Here is a 27,626-nt window from a genome sequence, read left to right as displayed (position 1 = left end):
GCCAGCTGGTTTGCATTTATTCCCTTCTTTCAAAGAGCTGTCTTCCTGAGATCTGTATTATTTTCCAATCTTCCTTTATTTTAAAATTATAGTGTTGCTATGACTTTCCTCATCACTCCTTTCCTCCTCCTCCTCACTTATTAATGGACATGCTCTTTGTAAACATCTATCTTCCTGCTGATGCATTTGTGCACTCAGTTCTCATTCCCCAGACCAGCTTTAACCAACTTTGCTGCTTCCCTCCATCCTCATCCACACAGCTTTTTCCAGGCTGTACTCTTGCTTTCATCTGCCTGCTTCTCTGTTGACAAAAGGGTACCTTATGCCCTCATATACAGAAGTCATCCTTCATGTGTCACAACAGGTAGAAATTTGCTGCCACATGAATCTTTGGCACAGAGCCATCAGGAAAGCAGGTAAGGTGAACAAGGAGGATCTGCATTATCACAAGCCCTGATATCTCAAAAGCATCCATCAGAAATTGCCTGCATCCTTTGCTATTAATCATTCCTCAGACTCCTCACAATGAGGCTGAGTCGGAGGCAAGGGCTCTGCAATGGGTAAAAGGTGCTCATGTGAAGAGGGGCTGAGCTATCTTGTTTTTGCCTCTTTCCTGTCTTGTCAGAACAGCTCAGCACTGCCAAGAGGCCAAAAACCTGGGCAAAGTTTCCTTGCACTTCCCTGTTTCTGACTAGTTCCAGTTATCGCTACTTACTGCTGCTCAGTGGGTATTCATTTCACCTGTGCTCACCTGTCCCTATGCTGTGCCCTGAACTCTTCTGCCCCAGAACACACAGATTGTTCAGCCACTTCCTTTTATTCTCCCACTGCTACAGGCACAGCATGTCCCCCACATGACCAAGCAGGTCCAAATCAAAGGTACACCAGCAGTATTTTATGTTCTCACATGGTCTCAAACTACGCAGCCTCTAGATGGAAACACAACTCGAAATGTAACTTTGGCACTATTTCCTCAGAGGGAATTAGTTTCAGGGACTGTCTACAAGAAAGTGAACTGTTCTTTGCCAACTCTTCCTCTTTTTTTTTTTTTTTTTTTCTGGCTGCTTTGCCCTCCCTTGAAGGTATATCATGCCTGCTAAGTACACAGGAAAAACACAGGGATAAGCAACAAGAACAAGGGGATGCTGAACCTAAGTCTAACATATGAGAAGACCAGAGAACAGACTAACACCTCATTCCTGAGTTTAATGAAGAGCTTGCCAGATTCTTGCTCTTCATCCAAACCTGCAAGCTCCTTTATGAAGGGGGAGGAAGCACAATACACACTGCTCATCACCAAGGCATCTGTGCCCCAAGGCCCCCCTTGTGCAGAGCACCCTCACTTCCTCACAGTAACACAAGAGTCTTACAGCTGCACATGAGACCTTCAGGATCACAGCTGGATAGCCCAGACCTGGTGTCATCACATAAAGCTCCATGTGCTGCGCATGTTCAGTGGAGCAGGGAAACAGCCAGAGAAGATAAGGAGTAAATGGGTAAGAAAGGCATCTGCATGAAAGAAAAATTCAGCTGAAAGACCTGCAGAAGGCAAAAAATATGGGCTTTGGCTGCATAGTCTCTGCTGATGGGTTTGCACAAAGGGTCTCAGTGTGCAGCAGGTATTCCAGCTCTGTCAGTGTGCAGATAATTAAAAACAATAATGAAAGGGAGGTTTTCAGTGCCTGCGCTCTAGGCACAGACAGCTCCTGAGCTGCAGAAGCTGAGTGGTCCCTCTGCAGCAGCATTTACATTACTGCTAATCTGTAATTGGGATCCCCACTTAGCTCCCTGACTCTTTCTGACCATTTTCAGACCTTTACCATTCAAGTCAAGAGGCTCCTTCCTCTAGAAATTACATTAAGATTTGAAAGCATGTTTCTTAATTTGTTTTAACAGGCAGCAATGATTTCTGTTCATATCTACATGAGTGCATTGTTTTCCCAGCATGCAACTCAAAAATAAAAGAAGAATCATATCTATTTCATAATTCCCTTCTAAAACCACATACATATGAATTTAAAAATATTGATATTGTTACAACTGTCTCATCTAGCAACAGGAAATAAAAATGAGGCCTTGCTTTCTCCCTCACAGAGTAAGGGCCAAATTCACATAGGAATCTAAGTGAATCTGAATTATAAATAAGCTACCCCTTACTTTAGTTTCTATCTTCTTATATCCTTCTGATTGCTGTCTTTCTTGCTACACATCTCTTTTCAGACCCTCATCCATGTAAATTATTCCATGTTAGACTATTTCAGATTCAGTTAGACCAAGAGGATTAATTTCAGAGCAGATGTGTAAGAAGGTGTAAATTCTACACTGGTGTGAGAAGGGACAAGATTTTCCCTCAAGGCTTTGTCCTCCTCCTGGATTTACACAGAAAGGAATCCCAATCCCTTTATCACTGCCAGGAAGAGGCTGAGGAATCTAGAAATACACAAAATAGCAGCTTAGATTTATTCAGACTAATTTCTTAGTTTGAGTCTGATATGAGTACTGCACGGACTTGCCCCTTCCAAATGTAAGGCTTTCTCTGGAAATTGTGAGAGATGTGCTCTCTTATGGAGATAATTCTGGAGTTAAACAAAAAACCCCAAAGGATATATAAAGATATACAGCCCTCAGTACAACTTAGGATATCCTTAGATCTCTAAATGCAAACCACGTAAATGTCCAGTGACACCTAACTTCATTTTTATTCACTCAAATGGAAAGCTCAATGACCAGAGCTGCTGTGTAGCTACAGCTTCCACTGAGTCCTGACAACACTCCTGAGAGCAGAAAAAAAATCAAGGCATTTATTTAGGTGACTCCTTACAAATGGATGCTTGTATTTTCAGTTTTGCAAATTTGAATCTTTAAAGGTCGTATAAAAATATGTGAACCAGGTAATAGCTAAAATCACCCCAACATTTACCTAGCTCCTGAATGTAATAAAATGTCCATTACTCAATGATCAATTTTTGTTGATGCAAATTCAGCGTGGAGATAAACAAACACAACTTCAGAGATGCCAGTGCAACTAGCTCCAAGAAAAATTTGGACCTATAAATCCAGTCAGAACACAGAACCCTACAAATATTTCAGACTTTCTTCAGCCTTGCTGAAAAGACCATTCCCTCTGCTCCTATGCTTTGCAAGGCAGCAAAAGATAGATTGCAAACCCTCAGCCTGCTGTCTCAAGTGAAAATTCTCACTGCAATATTTTTGAAATTCAGAAACTTCAACCATTTAATATGCTGGAACCTTTCTCCACTGGGTGACTGAAAATTATCACCACCTAATGATTATTCAGTGACATCTGCAAAATAAGTTTGATGTTTCTGGGCCAGTTTATCTTGGACAGATGTCAGTATCATAAAGTACGCTATCGTCGGCACTAATTGGTATCACTCTTGTCAAACAATCTGCATTTTGGCAAAAAAAAAGTAGAACTTACATTAAATTTCCCTTTTGCTTATGCAAGTATTTCTTCATGCCATGGACACTTTCTCTTACCCCAAATGTTCCTGTACCTTGGAAAAACAGAGGATTCACCAAGGAAAAAGCTCAGGCTCTTCAAGCAGCATTAAACTCAGTATTTTGTGTGTGGATCTCCACAGAGAAGACACAGACACTAAATCTCATTCTAAACTGTGTTTGCTCTCAGTAAATATTTCTTCCTGCAAAACACATTGCCATGGCATTGTGCAAAGCTGTATAAACAGTTGTAATTTTGTCCTACTTTTTGATCCTTGCAGCTTGTGTCCAGGTTGCTGAATTGTTCAGCTGTCAAGGACAGGCTTAAAATTTTTATGCATCGGCATGGCATGTGATGTAAGCTCTCATGCACCTGACATGTCACACATGAATAAGTCAGGCATGCCTTATGATTCACTGTTGGGTTTAAAGACAAATAAGGGGAGCTTTTCTATAAGAACAACCCAGGGAGTTCAGTTTTGCAATTAGGAATTCAAAATATATTTTAAATCTCAGATTTTGTTTTAAAAAATCTATGAATCACTGAAAAGCTGTGTAAGTTTTCCTGTGCAAACAGATGCACATGGGTCCTTTGCCATTCCTCAATGTGCTGTAATCTACTCCTGAGTGACTTAGATTTTACTCACCCCTCTGCTAGTTATGGTATTCCTTGTTCTTTCTATGCAAGCCTCATATAATCTTATGTCACACACTAAAGTGCTGTCACTGTGATGAACTCTTGATTTCTCTTAGGACCTTCTAGGTCTGCAGTGGGCATGGTACTGCAGGACAGGTTAGAAATCAAAAACCACCAACATTTTAGACCAGTCACAGCCAAACACCACTTACCAGCTCTTGATGTGTGCAGGAGCAGAGGGCAGCTGCAGAGTGCTTAACAGCTGCAGAAACATACAGTTTAATTTTGACAGGTAAGCAGACAATCAAAACATGCAGAATAACTATCTACTGCCCAGAATTCCCTGGTTCATATTTGTCTACATCCCAAAGCTTCAAACAAGAGCATTAGCTCAGTTTAGACATGTAAGCAGCACCCTTCCCACTGCCTTCACAGAAGGCGTTCACATTTAATTGTGCAAGTTGGCAAAAGTAGGGCCTTAATTTGTGAGCCCTTGATAATTTTTCACAGGCAGGCCTCAAATTTGTCCTTCCTAGCCTATTGGCTTCAGTATGAATTATATATGAATTTCCAGGGGCAAGATAAGGGCCATAGTCATTTCTCTCTTGGTTTCCAGTCATTTCTTTTCATTTATTCCACACCAGCAGTTACAAAAAGTGGTCTGGGGATTGGTGTGCTGTTCTGGCAGTGAGTAATAGGGAGTCTAGGTTTGTTAATATGGATAGTCTTCAAAATAAACAGGTAAACTGAAGGAGGAAAATTATTATGAGGGGAAAAGAGGGATTTATGTCTAGCTCTGACAAACTGCTAATACCAACCTCTCTCAACCAACAACTAGTCCACAGCACTTTGCTCCAAGTTCTTTTTCCAGAGAGACATTTCAAGGCAAAACTCCCAGAGAGACAATCATTCTCCCAGAAAAAGAGACATGACGGATATTAGAAAAACTGAAGGCTGATTGAAAGCAAAGATTTTAAAGGGCGGCCAAATTCCTTCCTATGGCAAACTGGGACCTAGCTGTCATAGTGTGCCATTTTTTTCTTTCTTATTTTTATTTTTAATCTCCTGGGCTTCTAGTTCAATGCCTTCTTTTAAAAAAGGGGGTTTTTGGTCTAATCAGTGAATATGAGGTAAAGACACATTCGTGTCCTTCAAAAAAGGTAGCAATGAAATGACTTTCCAATTACCCTTTAATTAAAATATTAATTAATTAACAACATGTATTTATGGAATAATTATATAATTTCACACCCCATTGATCATATTTTAAACAAATTCATTTAATTAAGTTGACATGTACACTGCATGCTCTCAGTAGAGCTTTCCTGAGAAACCAGTGCATGTCTGCCTCTAAGGAGATTCAGACTGCATGAGGGAAGTTTACAATGGCCCACAGTTGTATTCAGCACTGAAATGAAGGCACTTCATACTTTTAAGTAAATTTAATACCACGGACTGTATCCCCAAAGGCTAAAGTCCTCTATCTGCATAAAAGGCACTGCGAAGGCAAGAGCAGCACGAGCTTTCTCACTACCAATATCCCTCATTCTGACCTGGAGGGGCTGACTTTAATAAACGGTTAATCATTATCCTCTTCGCCAAGCCTGTTAAGCAGCTTAAGAAGCTTGGCATTTCTGTGGTGGGACTCAGCTAAGGCTACCAAATCATTTCTCACAGCCTGCTGAAAGCCATCACATGCAGATAGCACCGTGTGCTGGGGCAGCATTTAAAGAGAGCTCTGTGCATGTTGGCACATTTCCCCTTGGAGTCATCGCTTTTGCTCTGCCTCCTGTGCTCCCACGGGCTTGTGATAGGTTGTGGTCCTGCATCAGGGATCATTGCCTCGGTTTTCCTCCCAGCATCTGCAGTCTGGTCTGCCTCTGGGCTGTGGCCTCCTCCATCCTTACTGTTTTTCTAAGGTTAACTCAGGATATTCAAACATCTCTGTTCACAGTTTGGGTCTCTGATGCCGATTACAATCTGCTTCTGAAGGAATGATTCCAAATTACCTGTGGAACTTCTAAATTTTAAATCTTAAAATTTTAAATCTTTAAATTTTAAATTGAAAGCTAATACTTTAATTGCAGAGCTTCATGCTTTCCAACTGTAATAAACCTCTCATTTTTGCAGGGGTTTGTTAACTGTTTCTCACTCCCTCACTTAAATTAGTTTGTTGAATAAGCCATATTAAATAAAGCTACTTGCCTGGTGCTCACAGTCCCTTTCAAATTCATAGAAGGCTAATTGCTGAACTGCTTTTAGGCACCCAGTGCTTTTCAAAGTACCTGTTCCTTCCTTGGGAGTTCTTAGCTGCTGTTCTTCAACACTCTCTACTCACAAACTCCCTCCCCACTGCTGCCCACAGAGGACACCTCATAGAGTTCTTTGCTCTTGGTCCAGCTCTACTCTGTTTGCCCTTTGCAGCCTTCTCCCCACACAGCTGATGGGACTTGCTGCCAGATCCCAGTATGCACCCATACAGTGACAGCAGACACATCTTGCTGCATGTATAACACAAACCCCACCAAACTCATCAAGCACGTTCAAATCTGTAGAGATGCTGACTTTAACTGATGTTAGTGAAGAAACAGGAATTACACCCACAGGGATTTTGTCCCAGTAATGTCACTGAAATGGGCTATTCATGAACATGAATATCAGAAGCTGAATCTGAAAAAAGACAGTATAATGTCTGGATGTTTACAGTCATACATTTCAATCCTTTATGTTTCTTTATGTCTGCAAAGCAATTTTTTAGGTCATCAGAGTCTAAAAATTCAGCTGTCATTCTTTTACTCTTTTGTTCTTATTGAGAGTTTATCCATAATTTAATGAAAGTTTCAAGGAATTGAAGAAGGGAAGAAAAGGATCCCAATTCCACTTTCTCACGACGTCCCTAGTCAGAATGAAGGGACTGGCTGAAATTCTAAAGAGTCTTTTAATGTTGCCAGTATTCTTTAGTTTCTGTTCAGTCACAGCCAAATACAATAAAAATCTGCATTAAAATTGGTATTTAACACCATAGGTGGTATGGAATTTATGTTCAATTTTAGTCCGTACATGCCTGAGAATAGCTAGCCAAACACAGAAATAAATTATGAGACTAACAACACATGACAATATTATCGTGATAAAAGTGCTTCTCACAAATGGGCACCAGCTTCCAAATCACTCATTAGAAACCAAGATGAAGCTGATTCATAACTAAAAACATCCAGGAAGATTCTGCACTAGCAAGGCTTGCAAGAGCTCCACTGACTTCTCTTTCCATTACCTCAGACTCTCCCAGTTTTAAGAGTGAAAACCTGAGTTAGTAACAATCTGCTGTAACAGCAGTAATCTGTGCCTTCTGACATCCAGGTAAGTCTGATTTCCAGACATTTATACCAGCAAAGAAAGTAAACCAAGCCCCCCACTCCTTTTTCTTTCACACATATAAAATTGTGCCCTTAAATCTGTGTTTAGATACCCTGACAAGTGACCTGAGATAAAACTGTGGTAAGCAATCAGGCACTTTTTAACGAAGTCACCATCCTTTTTACTTTGTTAAAAATTATCCCTATACAAAGCTCTTCACACTGCCTCTTTGCAAAAGGCCTTTTCCATCTCTCCCTGTAGATTTCTGAGCATTTTGTCCACAACCAAATGCACCTTCCCAGCTGAGCAATTCTCAATCCTGCACAAAGCACAGCACATTTTATTGCTCTCAAGGCCAACCTTCCTTTCTACCAGCTCTCTGTTTTTTTCACAGCCTCTGCCTCCTGATTTCCAGCCAGCTCTTGGACTCTCCACATAGGCTGGCTGGGGCTGGCCCAGCTTTTCTTCTTAATATAATATCCCAAAATTGCAATTACTTTTTTTCCTTTACTCTTTGTTTCAGCCCCCTTGTCTTCAGCCTGGCCCTGGGTGGTTGTTCTCCATTTACCAATCTGTTCACTATGTTTTCTCTCTCAGTTTCCTCTCTCTGTCTTCTCTGTAAGGCCTTAATCACACCTCTGTGTCCTCCCTGTTTCACCTCTTTCCCTTTCTCTTCCCCCCCCCCCCACCCCCCCTCTCTCCAGTTCCAGCTCTGCAGGCAGGGTTTACGAGCAGGGATCTCTAGCAATGTCCTACAGGAATATACCTTGGCACACTGTCTGGACTGTTCAAGCCCTACTGCACCCCTGAGTGCCACAAAAAGCTCTGCACAGAGCGGCAGAACAGCAAAGAAATGCTTTACAGCCACTTTCTTGTATGCTATTTTTTCCTCTCGGCATCGAAGGAAGATTTAGGGGATGGGGGGAGGGAAGAGCCTAGATTTACAAACAGCAATCAAGCAGGTAAATATTCTGCTGTTTAGCTGCAGCCAAGGGAATATAGAAAGAGCGCATTTAAGCAAGAACAAGCCAGAGTCCTTTATGCTCACAAGTGAGGTAGCAATTTGAAATTCTTTGGGTATGTCACTCAGTTACCTCAGTACCAATAACATCATACCTGAAATCCACCTAGCCTTCTTTAGAATTAATTAGTACCAGACAGCCCAGGCTGGACTGGTGAGCTGAGTGCCTGCTGAGAGATGTTCTGAGTTAGGGCACTGATACCATCAGGTCCCACCACTGAGACAACAAATACAAGAAATTGTAAAAATAAATAGCCACACTGTTCTCAGTTACATTTCCTTTGCTGGTTGATTTTAGGAGAGCACTGATGCCAGCAAGATCAAAACTTGGAACAAATTTTAAGAAGTGATCATACCTATGTAAGAGAGAGGCACAGCTCCTCATCAGCTCCCGCAGTGCATATCCCTCGCTGTCCTCACTGGGGAAGCTAGGTTGGTTCAAGCAGAGATAGAGTACTTCACTGAGCTGTACAGCCAAGCCTAGTCCACAAGGCTCAGAATCATGCCCAGGATCTTCCTTCCTTTGCAGTGCTGATTCCCGATATGAGAGAAATCAACAAGGAATGAGCATGTCTTCCTGATGCACCAAGATTTCTGCATAATTCCTAAAAAGGGCTCTGTTACTTATCATCATGGTAGAGGCTTAACCCTCTCACAACTCCTCTCAACCCCTAATCTACCAGCAGTAGGCTCAGTTTAGACTTTGAAAGGAAGAAAATATCTATTTCTAAAGATTGATCCTACTTATATTATGCAGCTTTGCAAAGCAGGAAAAAGCAGAGTCCAGCAACCAAGTGAAGTGAAGAGCATCACAGGAAAGTCCAGCTCCCAGGTAAATGCCAGTTAGAAACACTATTTACTGCCTCCCAAACTAAATTTTTGAACGCTATGCTTTACATAGCTTTACATAGCATTGCCCTGCAGAAACAGACAGTGCAGGACTGATAGCTATAACTGAGCCCTCACCAGTGACTGAAGCATCCAAGCCTTCCTCCCCTTCTTAATCATACTCTTCGAAATAAGTAAAGATTTGCATGAAGACCAAGGAGGAAAGCTGTTTTGTGTTGAAAATACCTACTGTGTAATTGTAACAGCCTGGAAACTACACCTCCTAGTTACATACACTTGTGTAGCAAAAATGTGTGCTTCCATATGGAACTTGAGAGCCAGTGAGTTGTGACTGGCACTGAGGGTGGCAAATCTCTTCACAAGCAGCTCTCCTGTCTGCCTGCATCCACAGCTACTGAGCATCTATCACAACTGATTACTGAGATGCATTTAGGGAACCTATTACTTGTCTCCCTCATAATGAATTCAACATTTCTCAGGACAATGACCATTTAACTAACAGTTGATTGTATAAATGGTGCAACACAATCCATAAATCATTAACATATGAAAAGAACAAAATATACACCCAAGTCTGTGACTTTTTTGGTGACAATACAAGCCACTTATACAAAGCTCAAAAGAAAAAAAATCTATCTGTACACTTAAGGGATTTTATGCAGGGATTTTTTCCTTAATAAGTCATAGTAAGAAAAAGAATGTGCCAAACCCTAGTATTTTAATCAAACAGTGTACATTTCTCACTGGGTTTGTTTGCTTTTCTGCATATGGATTCCTCCAAGGTCCTTAAAGCTAGCAAACCTGAACGCTTTTAAAGATGTTCCTGTCCAATATGTAATTGAAATTCCTTAAAATATTTAGAGGGTTCTAGAAGGGAATGTTCTGCAGCAATAAATTACTGTAGTGTCATGGTAGCAATGTACTGAGAGGGCAGAGTAGTTTTTGAATTCCTATTCTTAGCTACTTAAAATTTTGTCTAGATACTGAATGCTTTTAGCATTAACCCCAAATTTTACCTTTGGAATACCTCTTTTTCCTCCCCATCATTTTAAAATTTAGCTCAGCATCATGAATCAGAAGCTGTTTTCTTCTAAAACTTCCAATTTGTCATGCCTAAGATTGAAAGAAAAAGCTTGGGTTTGTCTTTTTAAAGGAACAAAAAATTGAAATATCTGCACCAGGAAAGAGTATTTCTGTACACCTTGAATGCTTCTGCCCCAGCCTCTGAGCTCTTCCAGGCTCAACTAGGATGTGCCTTGATTTCACAAGGGACACACAAATACCCACCCAATGAAGCACTGGGGTAGTACCGTAGAGCACTACACATGGTCAGAGTCAATCACTTTATAGGATAACTTGCACTCACAAGACATTTAATTCATAAAGCAGGACCTCTAACATCCCTTCTTGTTCTGTATTTCTCAGAATAAACCAGTATTGAGCCATACAGAATATAAATCTTTACTATTGTTTCCTACGTTTGTGATTGAAGAGACAAATCTTAAACACATGGAGTGGAAACTGTTCATCCCACATTTCATATCCTGGAACAGAAGATCACTTCCCTATTCAGACAGTTTAAAATCTTCATAGTTTGGGACCATATTTTAAGATATTTAGGTGCCTTGCTCCCATGCAGCTTCCTAATGAAGTATTCAAATACAAAAAGCCTTCCCATCACTTGAGAGGTCATTCTGTCCTTTCCGTTATAAATGTTTCTTAAGCTTCATCTTTCCTTTATCTCATTCTAGATGTTCCTTACTTTTGTTTGTAGGACTTTCCAGGGCTTGCCAGGATGCCCAAGGGTAAATTCCTGTTTTCCCTCCAATTTGATTTTATGCATGTTAAAGAGTTCTTGGGCAGACCGCTGCCCTTCCTGGCAGGCACTGCCAGCAGCACTGACATTGTTGCAATAGGGTGTTGAAGCAAAGCCAACATTTTCCAAAGAGATGCTCTGAACTCCCTCAATCTATACTCACAACAGAGACTGCTGCTCCACCAGGCTTTACCTTTCATTTAGAAGGAGCAAAAACACAGGGTACCAGGCCAAATTAATGAAGTGGATGGGTTGGACTAAATTATATTTAAAAAAAAAAAAAATCTCAGGCGTTAAGGAGTTAAAGGACTGAGCAGAAACAAATACATAATTTTTTATTAAATTTTCATTACTTTTTTCCAAAACAAACATGCTATAAAGTAAATTTATATGTGTAAATGGTTAAGAGTGCCTGCAGAACCTTACTTTAGCACAGTCAATAGCAGCTGAAGCTCGGGGGGAAGGGAAGGGAAGGGAAGGGAAGGGAAGGGAAGGGAAGGGAAGGGAAGGGAAGGGAAGGGAAGGGAAGGGAAGGGAAGGGAAGGGAAGGGAAGGGAAGGGAAGGGAAGGGAAGGGAAGGGAAGGGAAGGGAAGGGAAGGGAAGGGAAGGGAAGGGAAGGGAAGGGAAGGGAAGGGAAGGGAAGGGAAGGGAAGGGAAGGGAAGGGAAGGGAAGGGAAGGGAAGGGAAGGGGAGTTCCTATCTGATCTGCCAGTTCCCTATGAGGCTGCCAGGCAGAGCAAGCAGAGAACACCCCAGCACACACAGACTGCCACCCCGGCAAGCCAAGCAGCCCGGCCCGGCGGCACTGGCAGGCTGGAGCAGGAGTCGATGCAGGCGGGGAGAGGGGGCAGCGTCCCGCACACGGCAGCCCCGCGGAGCCGCGCTCCCCCCGGGATGCTGCGGGGATGCTGCGGGCGGAGCCCATGGCAGCGCTCCGGGCGCGTCACCAGGACCCGCCCTCCCGGGGGCGGCGGGCCAGCTATTACCTTCTATTGCTTCTAATTCCGCTATTTCCTCTTTCCCCGTAACCCCCCGACCCTTCTCAGTACACCTCACAGTACCCGTAACAACTACTCCTAGAGGAAATTTTAATTACAACATAATTTGGAACTGTTGATTGTTTATTGCGACAAGACAAAGAACACTGGAAGGGAAAATTCATTGAGAAACACGGGCTGAGGAAAAGGTTGCTTTGCAAAAATTTCTGGCGTATAAAAATCTACATTAGAGATGGAAAAGAGAAATCTAAAAAGAAAAAATAGTATTGCTCTCAGAAAATTGTTCATGCTAAACAAATTACAAAGGAATTGAGAAAGCTGCAAGATGCACTGGTTCCAGATTAAAAATAAAAATATAAGAAAAAAACAACAACAGCGCATGAATTTTCTGGCACCCATCCCTAACCATTACAGGCATTTATTTCAGGGCTGGAAATACTGGAAACAGATATTCTTCATATGACTAAGAGTCAAAAAAAACTACACCATGACTTAAGAAGAGCAAACAGCAGTACAGACTGGGATGCATATTTAAGGAAAAAGTAACCAAGGAGGATGGAATGATAAAATTATAATAAAAATATTGAAGGGCGAGGTATATCAATTAGAAAAATAGGAAAGAAAATATCTGCTCAATTTAAAAGAATGGATGGATGATTCTTCCTCCCTAGCTCATTACCAGCATCTGGTACAGAGAATAAATGCAGCAACTGTTTTCATAGTGCAGGGTCTTCGTTTCCTTTCTGTGAACAAGAAGTGTAAGCAGAAACCCACACTGATTTTAATGTGCAGATTCCATGTGTAGGAACTAGAGTGTATTTTTAATTAACCCTGTAAGGAACAAACCTCTCAGACTGACAACAGCAGAAACAGATTAGAGAAGCTATTCAAAGTCATAGATGAAAATGATGAATGGTACTGAATTTATATTTGGGAGATCAACTTCATCTTAAATAAATCCAGATTTTAGATGACAAGTCAAGTTTCTACCAGTTATGGGGTCACTATTTTATGTGGTGACATCCAGAAGATCCACACACATTTCAGGAACTTCAGGACTGTGTCCTCTAACCACTGAACCATTAAGCAGAATCTGAAATTTTCAGTCTGTGTTTGCATTAGAAAACTTTGACACCCATCACAGCAGGGTACAAGTAGATAGAGCTTCAGTCATTAAAAAAACCAAGCCTTGAAACAAAACAGTCCAATATTTTATCATGCCTCACTCTAACACTGTTAAATCCCTTTAGGAGTATAATATTCCATAGGATGCTTCACAATCAAAAAGAGATCCCAGCTGGGGCTTTTATGTCAAGAATATCAACTCCCCATGCAAGAATTCAGTGTAAGAAATTTCAGAGGAGGAAGAAGAAGCATGCTGCAGAAATCTCAGGAAATGGCCTTTCAAAGTGAGGCAAGATCACAGCTTCCCATTCTCCTCCAAGTTAATTACTTAACCTCCTAGAAAAAGCAGCAGAAAAAATTGCTTACACATGACCTACAAAGAGCAGGCAACATAAAAGTGAAAAAGCAAATTAGAACTGAGAGAATGCTTTTGCTTAGATGCTGGGCAAGAGTGGTGGGAGACACAGAGTTACAGTGTTTTTACTGAGGTTAGCACAGTGGGACACAGATTTCTGAACTGGACCTCTGGACACTAATATAGGCAAGATGGAGAATAGACAGATGCCAAGTTTCCATTTCAAAAACAGTTCAAACACTTTAATTTACCTGTACCATGTCATATAGTTTAGTTCCTCTCTGCATGCTCCTTTGCATTCAGTTTATTTCCTCCTTCACACTCCAAATTTTCTGTTACATCTCTAACTACTGAATCTTCTTCATCTGCCTGTGAGCAGACAGAACATGATATTTAAATTCCTGTTCTCATTTAGTTTAGTATTTCAATAAAGTACACCTTTTTTTTTTCCCAGGCTGACAAGTGTGGAGGAGTGGGCAGCACCATGGAACGTGGCCACGCACCCAGTGATTTCAGGTAATTTGAAGAGAGAAAGCTATTTAAGGGGGGAGAGGGAGAGAGGAGAAAGGAAAAAGCAAAAGGCAAAAAAACAAACCAAACAAAACAAAAAAAAAAAAGGCACCTTTCTTATGATTTTCCTCTCTGTCAAAACTGAAAAACAAGCGTCAAAAGCCTTGCCTTGTGTTCTGTGTCAGCGCTAATTACATCCCTGCTGCTGCCGGCCAGTTCCGAGCGCTGCCTCCCAGCGAGAGGGAAGGGCTCCATCTCCCCGCAGTGGGCAGACCCTCCTCTCCCGCGCCAGGAATGCCTCCGAGGGGGAGTGCGCTGCTGTTTTGACAATCCCTTTTTTTGCTGCCTGGCAGAGCTCCATCTCATTTCAGCAAAGGCAGTATTTCCACTCTGTCCTATATTCTGCCCCGGCTTCACAGATCCCACGTTCTGACAGCCTTTTCCATTTTCAGTAATCCCTCTTTTTCAGTCTGTCTCACTGAAACAATGGAAATATTAGACCCTGAAAACATTACAGAGCATGGACACAGCATCCTCATTTCTCTGAGTCTCACAGAAAATGAACAGAAAATAAGCAGAGCGATGCTCTCCTCCACAGAAGTGAGTGGCAGATTCCAGCCCTTTGATAGCTGTCGATTTTGACTAATCCTGGTGGGTACATTTAAATCCTTGTTAAGGGCTTCCACATTCATTAAAAATAAATCCAGTAGTTATTTGGCTGTGTAATTATTATGGATAATTTGCAATTAAGCAATTGGCCTCCGACGAAGGGATAGATAATTGACCAGTCTCGTCTGGCATTTTAGAATGGGGTGGGGGGTAATTAAGTAAATCCAGTCAGCTAAATGTCCTCCTTCCCACTACATCTTTTCCCACCTTCAAATGCAAACCAGACCTCATGCAGCTGTGAGGCCATGGGAGTCTAAGCCTATTAAAGAAATCTTCTAATGACTGTAAAACTACCACTCATTGAAATAAAAATATTTTCACACTATTTTCACATTGTGCAAATGGATCCAAAAATAATTCTTAGTGCAATACATGGTGCACAAACTGCTCTGCTTGACAAGTGCAACATTTAATTTGCACTAATTAGTCCAAAGCAGGGGCAGTGTGAAATTAACATGATTCATTAATTCTGTGGTTTATGTTTTACATACCATGTGTTTACATTTCAAAACTACTAGGTTCTTTGCTACCCAACATGCCACACTTCTGAAATCAACAGGTTCAAAAAGTTCTCCCCACATCTCTCTGGGTGCATTCAGATTAGAGTTTTGGATTTGCACCTTGTCTATTTGTTTCAAAACAACGCATTGCTTCAATTTTGCATGGTTTCTTCATTTGCCCTAATCTTGGCTTTAGCTTCTTTCTGACAAAATAATCTTTTGGGTGGCTCAGGTCACTGGGGGATAAGCATGAATGGAGCACCAGGTGAAGAAGCAATTTTCAAGAAGCAATTTTCAAACTACTGTATGTTCAAAAAAAATTTAATAAATCCTTCCTATCGACTAAATCTGAAGTTTTCATGATGCTGCTCCAATATTTGCTCCCATAATGATATCAGGAGATGTTCATTAAAGATCTAATCCAGAGCCCCATGAAAGTCAACAGACAGACTTCCACTGGCTTCACAAGGCATAAATACACCAGCTTCTCTTTCTGCTACAGAACACAGGACTCTAAGAACCATAGTGTTGACCAGGCTGTCTCACAGAACAAATTATCTTCAGGTGAATTGTGTTGAAAAGCATTTAAAAATATACCAGACGTAGCTAAATATTACATTTCTACAAATTAAGGAGCCAAAATTGTATTTATGTTGTTACACATACTCCCAATGTCAAATGTGGCCCATTGTTTCCCAGGATACATTTTCTACAAAGACACAGAGCAGCATTACACTGAGAATTAGGTTTAATATTGACTATATTATGAACTTTGTTTACTTGTTGTCAATAATGATTGGTCATGAAGTAATGATGCCTGCCCCTGAGAGCTCTAAAAATCCAGTAGACACTTAGTAAATGTTATCTGGCCTCACACAGATGTGGTGGCTGACCTACCCCTAACAAATATCTCTTCAAATACAGCAAACAGGTGTTCTAAGATTTACCCATCTCCCCCAGTCACAAGAAATTGAGGCTGTTTTCTGTATTTGAAGGTGCTGGACAAGGTACCTTGAGGCATGGAAGAGCAGCTCCTGTAACTGGTGGGCAAATGACAGCATGACAGTGTGGCAGGAATGGTGCCTGGGCTGGGCTCCACAACAGCCCAGCAAACACACAGACACTGAGCACAGATGTCTGGTAGAGCCAAGAAAGTAGCACAGGCACAGCCTGGCCACTCAGGGAGTCAGAACCACCTCAGCAAAGGTAACAGGTGGAGCATTACAAACTGTGAGCTTGGAAGGGAGGAAGTGGTCACTGGAGGGTCCTCACAAAAAAAAAAGGGAATTCAGGAGGAAGACTGTCTACAGTGACTTTCAAAGCGTAACAGAAGACAGAGATTTTAAATTATACAAGCCCGATAAAAAGTAATGCTTTCCATATTATCTAAAGTAAGCTGATAATGTTTGTAAGAACCAACTGAGGCAGAAATTAGATTGTGGGAGATTCACAGTTTTACAGTGAAAAGAAAAAAAAAGGAAAAAAAAGCCTACTTACAAACAGCCACTTTGAGTGCAACTTTAATATTCTAAGTCTTCTGATTTTTTTCCCCAGTATAAAAACTCTGTTTTTTTTGGTCAGTAACCAAAGTCAAGTAAGGAATAGGAGTAACAGAAATATTTTCTTCTCTAAAAGACAAACTAAGCTCAGTTTGGTCCCACATTGCAGATCAGAATATGGCCATGTCAGTTACCTTGTTTAGAGTGGCAGGGACAGACCAAATGCATGTACATAGCTTCATTGTTAGCAAATGTCTCATTACGACAAAGCCATAATTTAAAACCAGAAAACTGCTTATTCACAAATCTTCCATTTGGCATGAATTTCTGATTGGCTGTGCACCTTTAAATGACTTATTTGTGTCAGTCTGTTTCAGGCTATATCTGGAGCACGCAATGTCATCAAGAAGTGCTATTTGATTACAGTGCAGTACTTTGGGTGGCTTTTAGAAAGCAATAAATTATAGCATTACCATGTACTGTGCATAACATCTCTGTGCCACTTAGCAAGCAGGAGGCCAAAATGAACACTCTAACCTTGAAAATACATGATTAAAGTGCTGCCTCGTGGATTGATATACAAAATGGCTAAGTTTAGTGATCCTTCAAATCCTGGTTCCTTGGTGAGCACAAAGGATTCTGATGCGCTCTGCTGCTGCCAGCCACTACATAGGGCATAAAACATGTGATGCCTTCAGGAGTGCTTGGGCTTCTTGCAGTAAGGAAAGACACTGAGAAGAAAATTTTTGTCTTTTGGTAAGGTGGAGACACTTTCCAGCATAAATTTATGCCTGTTCTTAAAAGTTGTAGTCAGGGAAATGTCCCTACAGGTAAACAGGATGGTACTGAAATACCCTTAAAGCTGGACCTACACAGAAACAAGTGGTATCAGTTTAGAAGGTAGGCAACTTCCCTGTTACAATCTCACTATTTAACATATAAAGTTTCTGTGCACCTTGAAATAAAACACGAAGATTTTTCTAGCATTATTAGGAGATTCAGCTGCCAGTACCTTATAAGTAAAAGGAAATTTAAACTCAAAATATTGTGTCATGTAAGAAGGCAGCGCCATCTGATTTTTAACAAAGAAAAGGAAAGTAGCATTTTTTCTGATATACTTTTATCAACACTTTTGCCAGAATATGAAACTCACTCACACTGTCTGTGTCCTGAAGTCACTTTTTGTTTGAGTGACTCAGCCATTGCTGCCTTCAACATGTTGTTTCCGTGGGTATAATAAACATGAATGGCCTACAGGCAAACACTTTTGATATATATTAAATAAGCTACATGGCCAAATGGCATTGGGTTTGTTTTCACATAGACAGACACAGACTACATTTGTGCACTATTCTGATTCTATTTAAATTTTTGACAAACTTTAATGTCTCTTGAGGTACCCTTTTACCTTTTTAAGTGTATCTTTTGATTCCCTAAAGTTCCTGCTTAAAAATGGATCTCTATCTGCATATGGAAGTGCATATTTTATGGGCAGTAGACTACTACTGCTGTATCTGCACATGTATGGGTGTGTGCACCTGTCTATTTGACTGCTAGCAATGCAGAGATGGTCCTGTGTCAGGGCCTGCTTGAGACTGAAACAAGAAAAGGGCCATATTCAAATCTGGTATTTGGTGCAGGGGATAGCAGGGCGTTTGTAATTCCACACTACCCCCTTCTACTGGGAAACTTGTAAAATCTCACTTGCAGTCCTGGAAAGGATTTGCACAGCTCTAATAGAAATGCTCAACTAAGATAGATGGGTCTGGGAGAGTCACATGGCCTTCCTGAGCATAAGTTATGTTACTAAATCAGCATATTGATTTGGGAACACAGCGTCCTCGAATTCTGAAAATGTCAGGCACAGTCTCAGTGCTTCACTCCTTTAAAATCAAATCAATTTAGCCAGCTTACTCTGGGGAAGAAATGACGATGTCAGATACATGCAAAAACCAGGGTGTCAGGCACTCCAAGTCCCACTGCCTCTGACTGTTTTGAAAGGAAACACTCAAAAGGAAATATCTGGGTTGTCACATAGCTCTTCCTTGGTGGAAAGAAACCATGACGACAGGTAACATGGATGTCTGCTTATGTGAATGCAGGTGTCACATCTCTCCACAGGTCTTTGGAGATTCCCAAGGTGGAGACAACCAATGAGGTTGAGAGAGAAAATTATATGATCACCTGTGATGGTACTAATCCATCTACCTTACCCATGGGGTACATTTGAGATTAAAGGCTGAGATAGCCCATGCCCTTGCACTGCGACCTCCAGTTCTGTACTCATAATAATCAAGCATGCCAATCCACAAATGTATGGTCAAGGTTGCAGGTGTGAACAGCACATTTTGAACAAGTGGGGCCCATCAGCATGAATAAGTTTGTAGATGTTAGCCGTGTATATTTAGTTGATAGAGTAGATAGAATATTGGCACAAGTTGCTTCTGGGGAAAAAAAGTGTGCCAAAACGTATTACACCAAGTGGACATTTTCTTCCTACCTGACTTGACAAAACATACAAGCATACACAAGATATAAGGAAAAGGAGCGACTGGAAAGTTTCAGGGAACAAAACTGATTTATGTTCCTTAATAGAAGTACCAAAACATCTTGTTCTGGTAGACTCAAGACATCACGCTGGGCTTTGATTCTTGCACGACAGGGACCAGGTACAGCACAGGAGCCCCAGTGAGATACAAACTCCAACCCTGCCATACACAAAGAGTGGAAGTGGAGAAGCTCTGCTGGTAATCAGGCCTGCAGAGCATGTGTGAGCTTCCTGACAAAAGAGAGGTGACCACAACACAGGCCTGATGCAGACCACTTACTCCAACCTTCCACAGCTCCTTGTGCAGACTCCCTGAACTACAGGCTTGGCTTTGTCAATACTATTACAGACATCTGCTTCCAGGCTTTGCTGTGCCTGAACTGAACACCCCTTTTTATGTTGAAAAGCTCCCTAAAACTAGAGATGACAACGCATCACTAGAGAGATCTGAGTGTCGCCAAGACACAGCCAGGATATATCAAGATGCTGCAGCCAGAGAAAGAGAAAGTAGGACCTTGTCTGACCTGTACACTTTGAGGATGAGGTGGGCAGGCTGTTATCTACTGCAAGTGAAAAGTGCACAGCCACAACTTCCTGCTATTGTGAGTTAGCAAAAGAGGGGAAAAACATCTTGAATATGTTATCAAGACAACTACAGTTTCTTCACTAGATTTCAGCAGAGAAAATCTGTACAGACAGCCTGGCAGCTGCCCTGCCCTTCTTCTCTAAGGCAATGACGAAATATAACCACACAAATTTCCTTGCTAGTATAAACTGGAGGATTCATATTATTCGTATTTGAAATAGGATTATGCAAAGGAGAGCTGGATTGCAAGTTGTTTGATGGGGAAGTGGGAAAAGCAGTTCTCGGTCCCAGCAGACCAAAAACTCCTTCAAAATAATATAACAAAAGGTGACGATGTTTTCTCTGGAAAGCATTATACATGGCAAAAATCTATTTAGCATTTACAGAAACTGAGGAAAAGGGAATACAGGTCCTAGGAACTTAGTAGGTTTAGTGAAGAGAGTGGATAGCAGGCAATAATCAACAGTGTACATGTGTTGTGTCCACAAATACAAAAAACTCCCTCATACCTCAGCCATTGCTTTCCATTTATTCCTTTTGCCCCTCAGAACCTCCCCTTGGCTTCACTAATATACATTAAGCCTTCTTGTGCATCAATAACCAACATTAGGGTCAGCTTTCTGCTTCCCATTTCTCATGGCAGTGGGAGTGGTATGGGACATCATCCAGGACCCTGATGTTCATGTTCTCTCCATTTCCTGCATGAGTAATAACCCACAGTACCATCACCTCTGCTGTGCTTTGTGATGTTTCTCCCTGGCATGGCAACTAAGCCCCAGGCAGACAATTGCTGTCTGCCCACTGGTGGGAATGGGGAAAGAGAATCAAAATATAAAAGCAAGAAAATTCATTGAGTATTCTGCAATTTATAGAATGCTTTGTGTTAGAAGGAACCTTAAGTATCACCTAGTTCCAATCCCCCTGCCATGGGCAAGGACACCATCCACTAGACCAGGTTGCTCAAAGTCCCATCCAACCTGGCCTTGAACATGCAGCACAAATGCAAAGAAGAGCTGGACTGTAGGTTTTTTGGTGCTCAAGTGGGAAAAGCCCTTCTAGATCTCAGCAGGCCAAAATCAAAGAATATAGCAAAAGGTGATGATGTTTAATAGCAAATGCCATGTGCCAGAAAGCAAAGCAAGGAATTCATTCGTCACTTCCACTGCACAGGCAGGTGTTCGGTCACCCCAGGAGAGCACAGCTCCTTCACACATGGCAGCTATTGGGGAAGACAAACATCATCACTCCAAATGACCCTGTCTTCCTTCTCCTTCCCACAGCTCGATATGCTGACCATGATGACACCCTTTGGTGTGGGATAGCCCTTGGGTCAGTTGGGGTCAGCTATCCTGGCTGTGTCTCTTCCCAACTCCTTGTGCACCCTCAGCCTCCTCGCTGCTGGGGTAGGTTGAGGCACAGAAAAGGCCTTGAGATTCCATGTAAGCACTGCTCAGCAGTAACAAAAACATGCCTGTTTTCATCAACACACTAAATATTCTCACACTAAATCCAAAACACAGCACTGCAACAGCTACTGAAAAGAAAATTAGGTCTATCCCAGCCAAAACCCAGGGATTTTGGTTTTTGGACACTCCACATCTTCCCTCAGCTAAGGGGAAGGCATTCCTCAGAAGAGGCTTCTCTCAGTGACATTCTCAGTTCTGGCTGCTCAGGCACACAAAGATGTTAAAAAATATCATTAAATCAAAGCTAATCAGATGGCTCTCTGTTTGTCTCAAGACACTGTTCAGACTTCTTCATTTAAAACCTTTCATAGATTCAGCTCAATTTGCTTCACAACTCTTTCTTTCCTAATTCCTCTACTTATCTAATATCGCTTTTTCTTTGTCATGTCCATGCCCTTCTGACACAGCCTTCGTGTAAGTTTTCACCTCATCTCACCATTGATTTTCAAGCCCTGTCTGAGGATGCACTCCTTTTCTCCTCTGTGTCTTAATTTCTCTCCTTGAAAAGCAAGATTCATTTCAGCTCTGCTGCCTCTATGAAGACAGGGAACAACGTGAGCATGCTGGAGTCACACTTGTGTCCTAGCCAACAAGGGCATTGCTTAGAGGATAAATTGAGATGCCACAATACACTTGTTCTCCTCTGAAGCTTTATATGCTCCTCGGGTGGTCTTGTGCTGGACCCTGCACACAAGCCCAGATTTTACACACTGCAGGTAGGTGGCTTTTGATGCTACATTGCTTAGATCTCATGTTGAATATGATAAATCATTCCTATTCCTTAGTCCTGATTATTTTCCCTCCTATATTGCTTGAAATAAGCTGGCATTACCATAAAATACAAAATCCCCAGGACTGTATTTAGTATTTCTTACTTTTCATGCCCTTCCCCCACCCACATCTGCACACTGAACCTCCTTTGTAGACAGTCATGGATTTCTATCATCTGAGGACCAGAGCACTATGCATCCATCAAGAAGGGTAAAATATTCACAGGAAGAGACTACAAGATGAGGAAGAGGTCCAGAATGCATAATATGTGTCAGAGGAACAGATGTACACAGAAAATAAAAGTTCTGCAAACTGCAATAAAAATTTCCTCTGTGACAAGAACTGTGCATTTTTCCATGGCTGTCATAGATTTCACGGAACTGGTGAAATCCAGTCATTTTCAGAAATCCCATGAAATTTACCTTTTCACCTGAATCCACACAAAATCAGAATTTTTCCATAAGAGCCCTCATAAAATTGACACATTTTCTTAGAACACTCCATGAATTTATATAGAATATTGCAGTTTCTTTTAGCCTAGTCTCTCATTGCACCTCTTAAAATTACAACCTTAGCTACTGAATTTTTACATTTCCTTCTTTTCAGAAAAATAGATTGTGCCAAAATATAATAGGCATGAAAATACTCTCCTATAGGAAGGAAACCAGAAGCTCTCATAAATGTATTATAATTAGCACTGAAAGTTTTAATCTATATACAGTGAATTCTTACCAGCTCAAGAACAACCTCAACTGAACATTCCTCTTTTGACTATGGAAAAATTGACATTACAGAAGCTGTTATGTACAAAAATGTACTCAAGTTTCTAACTAAAGTAGGGTGCTCCCTACTTTACTTTTTTTAGGGAAGCAGATAAAGAATGAAGTGACCATTCTGGTACCTGACCAACAACAGTGAATAACAGCAAATGAGGAAGTGCCACCACAAAAAAGAAACTTCAGGAGGTAAACACAATGTGTTTAATTTATTCTCTAAACATACTATATATTTGCTTAAATAAATTCTGAGATCTAACAAAGAGGAGCAGGCACTCTGGCATCAGTGTTCATTAAGTTCCCAGAGTGACAGCTGAGCCATTTGTTCTGATTGAAAACAAATCAATACAACAGTTCAAACCCTCCTGTACACAAGTTGGTGAGCAAATCACAGTCCACCTCAGGTGCCATTATTGCAGTTAGCTCCACTCACTCTTCAGCAACACTACTGTCCAAGAAGGAACCAAAAAGCAAGGTTCTTTCCATGGTCTACAATTAAGCCTTGATCCAAAAGCAACACAATCATTGATACCAGCAGGATTTAACCCTGGCAGTCGATCTAAACTCTGGAGATTTCATGCAAGGCAAAATAAACAGTTTAGGAGAATTGATAGTGCTGCTGAGAAACTTCCACAGGACACAGATGCCAATGAAGACAAGGAATAGAAGACATAGTAGCAGGAAGATAATGGCCTAAAAAAGAGCAAATTAATATGCCCTTAAATAAATCAGAGATCTTCAAATTGATTGGGCACAACGTATTTCAACTCAGGAATCTTACATGGGCCCTTTAAGAGCTCTCTGAATCACTGGACAGTCACCTCTCAGAATGCAAGAATAGAAGATGAGGTACTAAAAGACTGGGGAAAAGTCAACAGAATATCCAGCTCTGCAAAGCAGGGGAAGCAGAACTAAGGAGTTACAAGCCTGCCAATTTGTCTTCAATCCTCAGAAAAACACCAGAACAAGTATTCAAACTACTTATAAGTGCCTAGAAGATAACATGGAAATGAATAGCAGCTAGTATGGATTTCTAGAGCATAAATCCTGTCAAATCAATGTAATTTCCTTCTGCCATATGGGAACAAGCCTTGTGGCAGAAGCAGAGCAGGAGATGTCACGTTTCCTGATTTTGTAAAGCTTGTGGTGCTGTCTCAAATGTCACTCTCACGCACACTAACAAAACATGGTCTGAACAAAATTGCAAGACAGGTATGAAAGTGGTTGGGCATAATGCATAGAGAAAGTTATCATTTGCCCATAGTCAAAGCCATCTCACAGTACAGGAGGACTAAAATACTCTGCTGTGGATATGATTGTGTTTCAGTACTTCCATAAATCACCTGCCCATGACACAGCACACTTAACTGTGTTTGCAGACTATACAAACATCATGCACAGGACAACTACAAGTGCAGAGCTTCAGAGTTTTAAGAGATGCTGAGGAATAACTGTGGTGTAAAGAAAAGTGGTAACACTTAATGGGGGATGGAAAGGAAGAGTCTACAAGGCAGAGGTGGTCTAATTGCAGAGCCCCAGAAGAAAAGTAGTGGAAGCAACCAGAGGTCCAGAAAATGTGTCCAGGCAAAAAGATTTGAAAATTCTAGAGTCTTTAGAGGAAAGAATTTTTGAGAAGGCCATTTTAAGACTTTGAATGTGCAAGAGTTTGTCACACACAGGGTTCTTGCATGTTACAAAGTTTGATGAATAACAGCTTGAATTTCCAGCAAGACAGATGCAGGTCAGACATTAGAGAAAAACATTTATAATAACAAAGATAGTGAAGTACTGGGATGGAGCCTGGGAAAACTATGAAACTATGAAATCTGGAATCTCTATCACCAGATGTTTTTAAGAATAGCCAAAAAAAAAAAATCAATTCTTTAAGGAATGACATAAATATAACCAATTCTGCAGAAGGGGGACTTCTTGAGGCCCCTTCCAGCCCTACTTTTCTAAATGTCAAATGTTTTAAAGCCTCAAACCACCAGAGTATATAAACACACAAGTAATCCTATTGACTTCAAAGCAAGTACACATGGGATTTAAGCATATATATATATATATATATATATATATATATATATATGTGCATAACTTGCCAGATTAGTGTAGCCAAAGGAAGTATCTTGTGAAAGTGACTGCATTTGTTTAAACTGCCCTAGATATATATCAGCATTACATTTAAAATGTGGTTTCCTGGATTTCACAGACTGTCTATAGAAGAACACCATGGAATTGTGCTACAGCCTTTTAAACAATTGTTCATTAGCATGAACCTTGTAAAACAGTGTCTATATTCATTGAAGACGGCTGGTGGTGAGAAAATAAAAGGAAAGAAACAGGCATAAAAGGTCCAAACAGGGAAATAACATGTTGAGAATGCCAGTATTTTCTGCTCATAACAGCACTTTTTTTTTTTTTTTTTTGGTAAACCAGGTTGCATACAGACAGTTTCAATATGTAGTATCTATAATGTTGAGGACACTAGATTATAAACATGTACAGAAAAGAGGAAAGATTCTTCAACTGTCTCGCACACCTCCTTCCATATGTTATCACCAAATGTTTTATTGTATGCCAGTTTTCAGCAGACATCATGGGAAACAATATTTACTTTGCACAAAATTCAGTAAGATCTGCTGTAAATTATTAACCATCCTCCCTTTCTGTCTCTACCATATTTGTATCTTTTTTCTAGCAGGGGAGGATGGTGTGTGGGAGTCCAACAACATCAAGTGCCATTTCACCACAGAAGATAAGTGTGGTTCAATGCTACTTCATTTGACCATTGCACTGGAGTTGAGACTGGCACATACATTCCAGAAGACTAAAGGACACTTTGGCACACCTTAAGAACTGGTTGGGCAGGAAAAACACACTGGAGACTGAGCCTTCGCCTTGCCCTTGTTGCATATTACCTGCTAACCATTTATTTTGTCCTTGATTTACACAATAAATCCTTCTATAAAGATAAGGTGCACATATTAGAAGCACCTACAATTATATGTACCTCCATTTTTCTCAGAGATGTCAAGAAACTAGAAAATGGAAAAAGGGAAACATAACTCCCATTATTAAAAAGGAAAGAAAGACCTAGGGAACTACAGGCTGGTCAGTTTCACAACTGTGCCCAACAACATCATGGAGCAGATCCTTCTGGAAACTATGCTGAAGCACATAGAAAATAAGGAGGTGATTAGTGACAACCAACATAGCTTCACTAAGGGCAAATCATGGCTGACAAATTTGGTGACCTTCTATAATAGTTACAGCATTGGTAGATGACAGAAGAGGGACTTACATCATCTGTCTCAACTTGTACAAAACTTGGCGCTGTCCTGCTCGATATCCTTGTCTCTAAACAGTAAAGACAGGGGTTTGATGGATGGACCACTCAATGGATGAGGAACATGAGGAACTGGATGGATGGTCACACTCAAAGAGTTGTGGTCAATGACTGGATGTCCAAGTGGAGAGCAGTGATGAGTGGTGTTCCTCATGAGTTGGTATTGGGAGCAGTGTTGTCTGGAATCACTGGGAAGGGATGCCATCCAGAGGGACCTGGACAGGCTTTAGAGGTGGCCTGTGCAGACCTGATGAAGTTCAACAAGGCCAAGTGCCATGTCTTGCATCACAGTCAGGGCTGCACCCACTGTCAATACAGACTGGGTGGAGAATGGATTGAGAGCAGCCCTCAGGGGAAAAGCTTGAGGATATTAGCTGCTGAGAAGTTCATGAACCATCAATGTGCACTTGCAGCCCAGAAAGCCTATTCCATCTTGGGCTGCATCAAAAGCAGTGCAGCCAGCAAGGCAAGGGAGGAGCTCCTGCCCTTCTACTCTCATGAGACCCCATCTGGAACACTACATCCAATTCTGGGGCTCCCAGCCACAAAGGGATAGGACAAGGGGGCATGGCCTCACAGAATTTCTAGGTTGGAAGAAACCTTTAAGATCATTGAGATTGAGTCCAACCAATGTACTAACACCTCAACTAGATCACGGCACCAAGTGCCACGTCCAGTCTTTTTTTAAACACATCGAGGGATGGTGACTCCACCACCTCCCTGGGTAGATGATTCCAGTATTTGACCACTCTTTCTGTGAAAAACTTCCTCCTTAATTCTAGCCTGTATCTCCCTTGGCGCAGCTTGAGACTGCCTCAAACTGATAGAGGAAGAAAATCTTAGATATTAGGAAGAAATTCTTCACTGTGAAGGTGGTGAGGCACTGGAACAGGTTGTCCAGAGAAGCTCTGGATGCTTCATCCCTAGAAGTGTTCAAGGCCAGGCTGGATGGGGCTTTGAGTAACCTGGTCTAGTTGAAGGTGTCCCGGTCCATAGTGGGGGGTTGGAATAAGATGGTCTTTAAGGTCCCTTCCAACTCAAGCCATTCTATGAATCTATGAAATTACATTCCCTAGCAATAACACAACCCTTCCTAAACAAATATCTGATTAAAGAAAAGACAATTGTCTGACTTCTGGAGCCCTATGCAAACCAGCTCTCTTGCACTGGGAGAAAAGGGGGTAAGTGGAATTTCAGAGTATGGGATCCCATACATATATAGTGCCTCCTTCAGCAGACTGAACTCTTTGAGTACGATTAGAACCAAAACCACCAACATGCTGTTCCAGATTAGGAAGGATATACAACACAGTCAAAAGTCACATCAGCTA

Source organism: Ammospiza nelsoni, chromosome 4, assembly GCF_027579445.1.
Source record: "Ammospiza nelsoni isolate bAmmNel1 chromosome 4, bAmmNel1.pri, whole genome shotgun sequence".
Taxonomy (NCBI): Eukaryota; Metazoa; Chordata; class Aves; order Passeriformes; family Passerellidae; genus Ammospiza; species Ammospiza nelsoni.
This window is presented reverse-complemented; position numbering follows the sequence as displayed.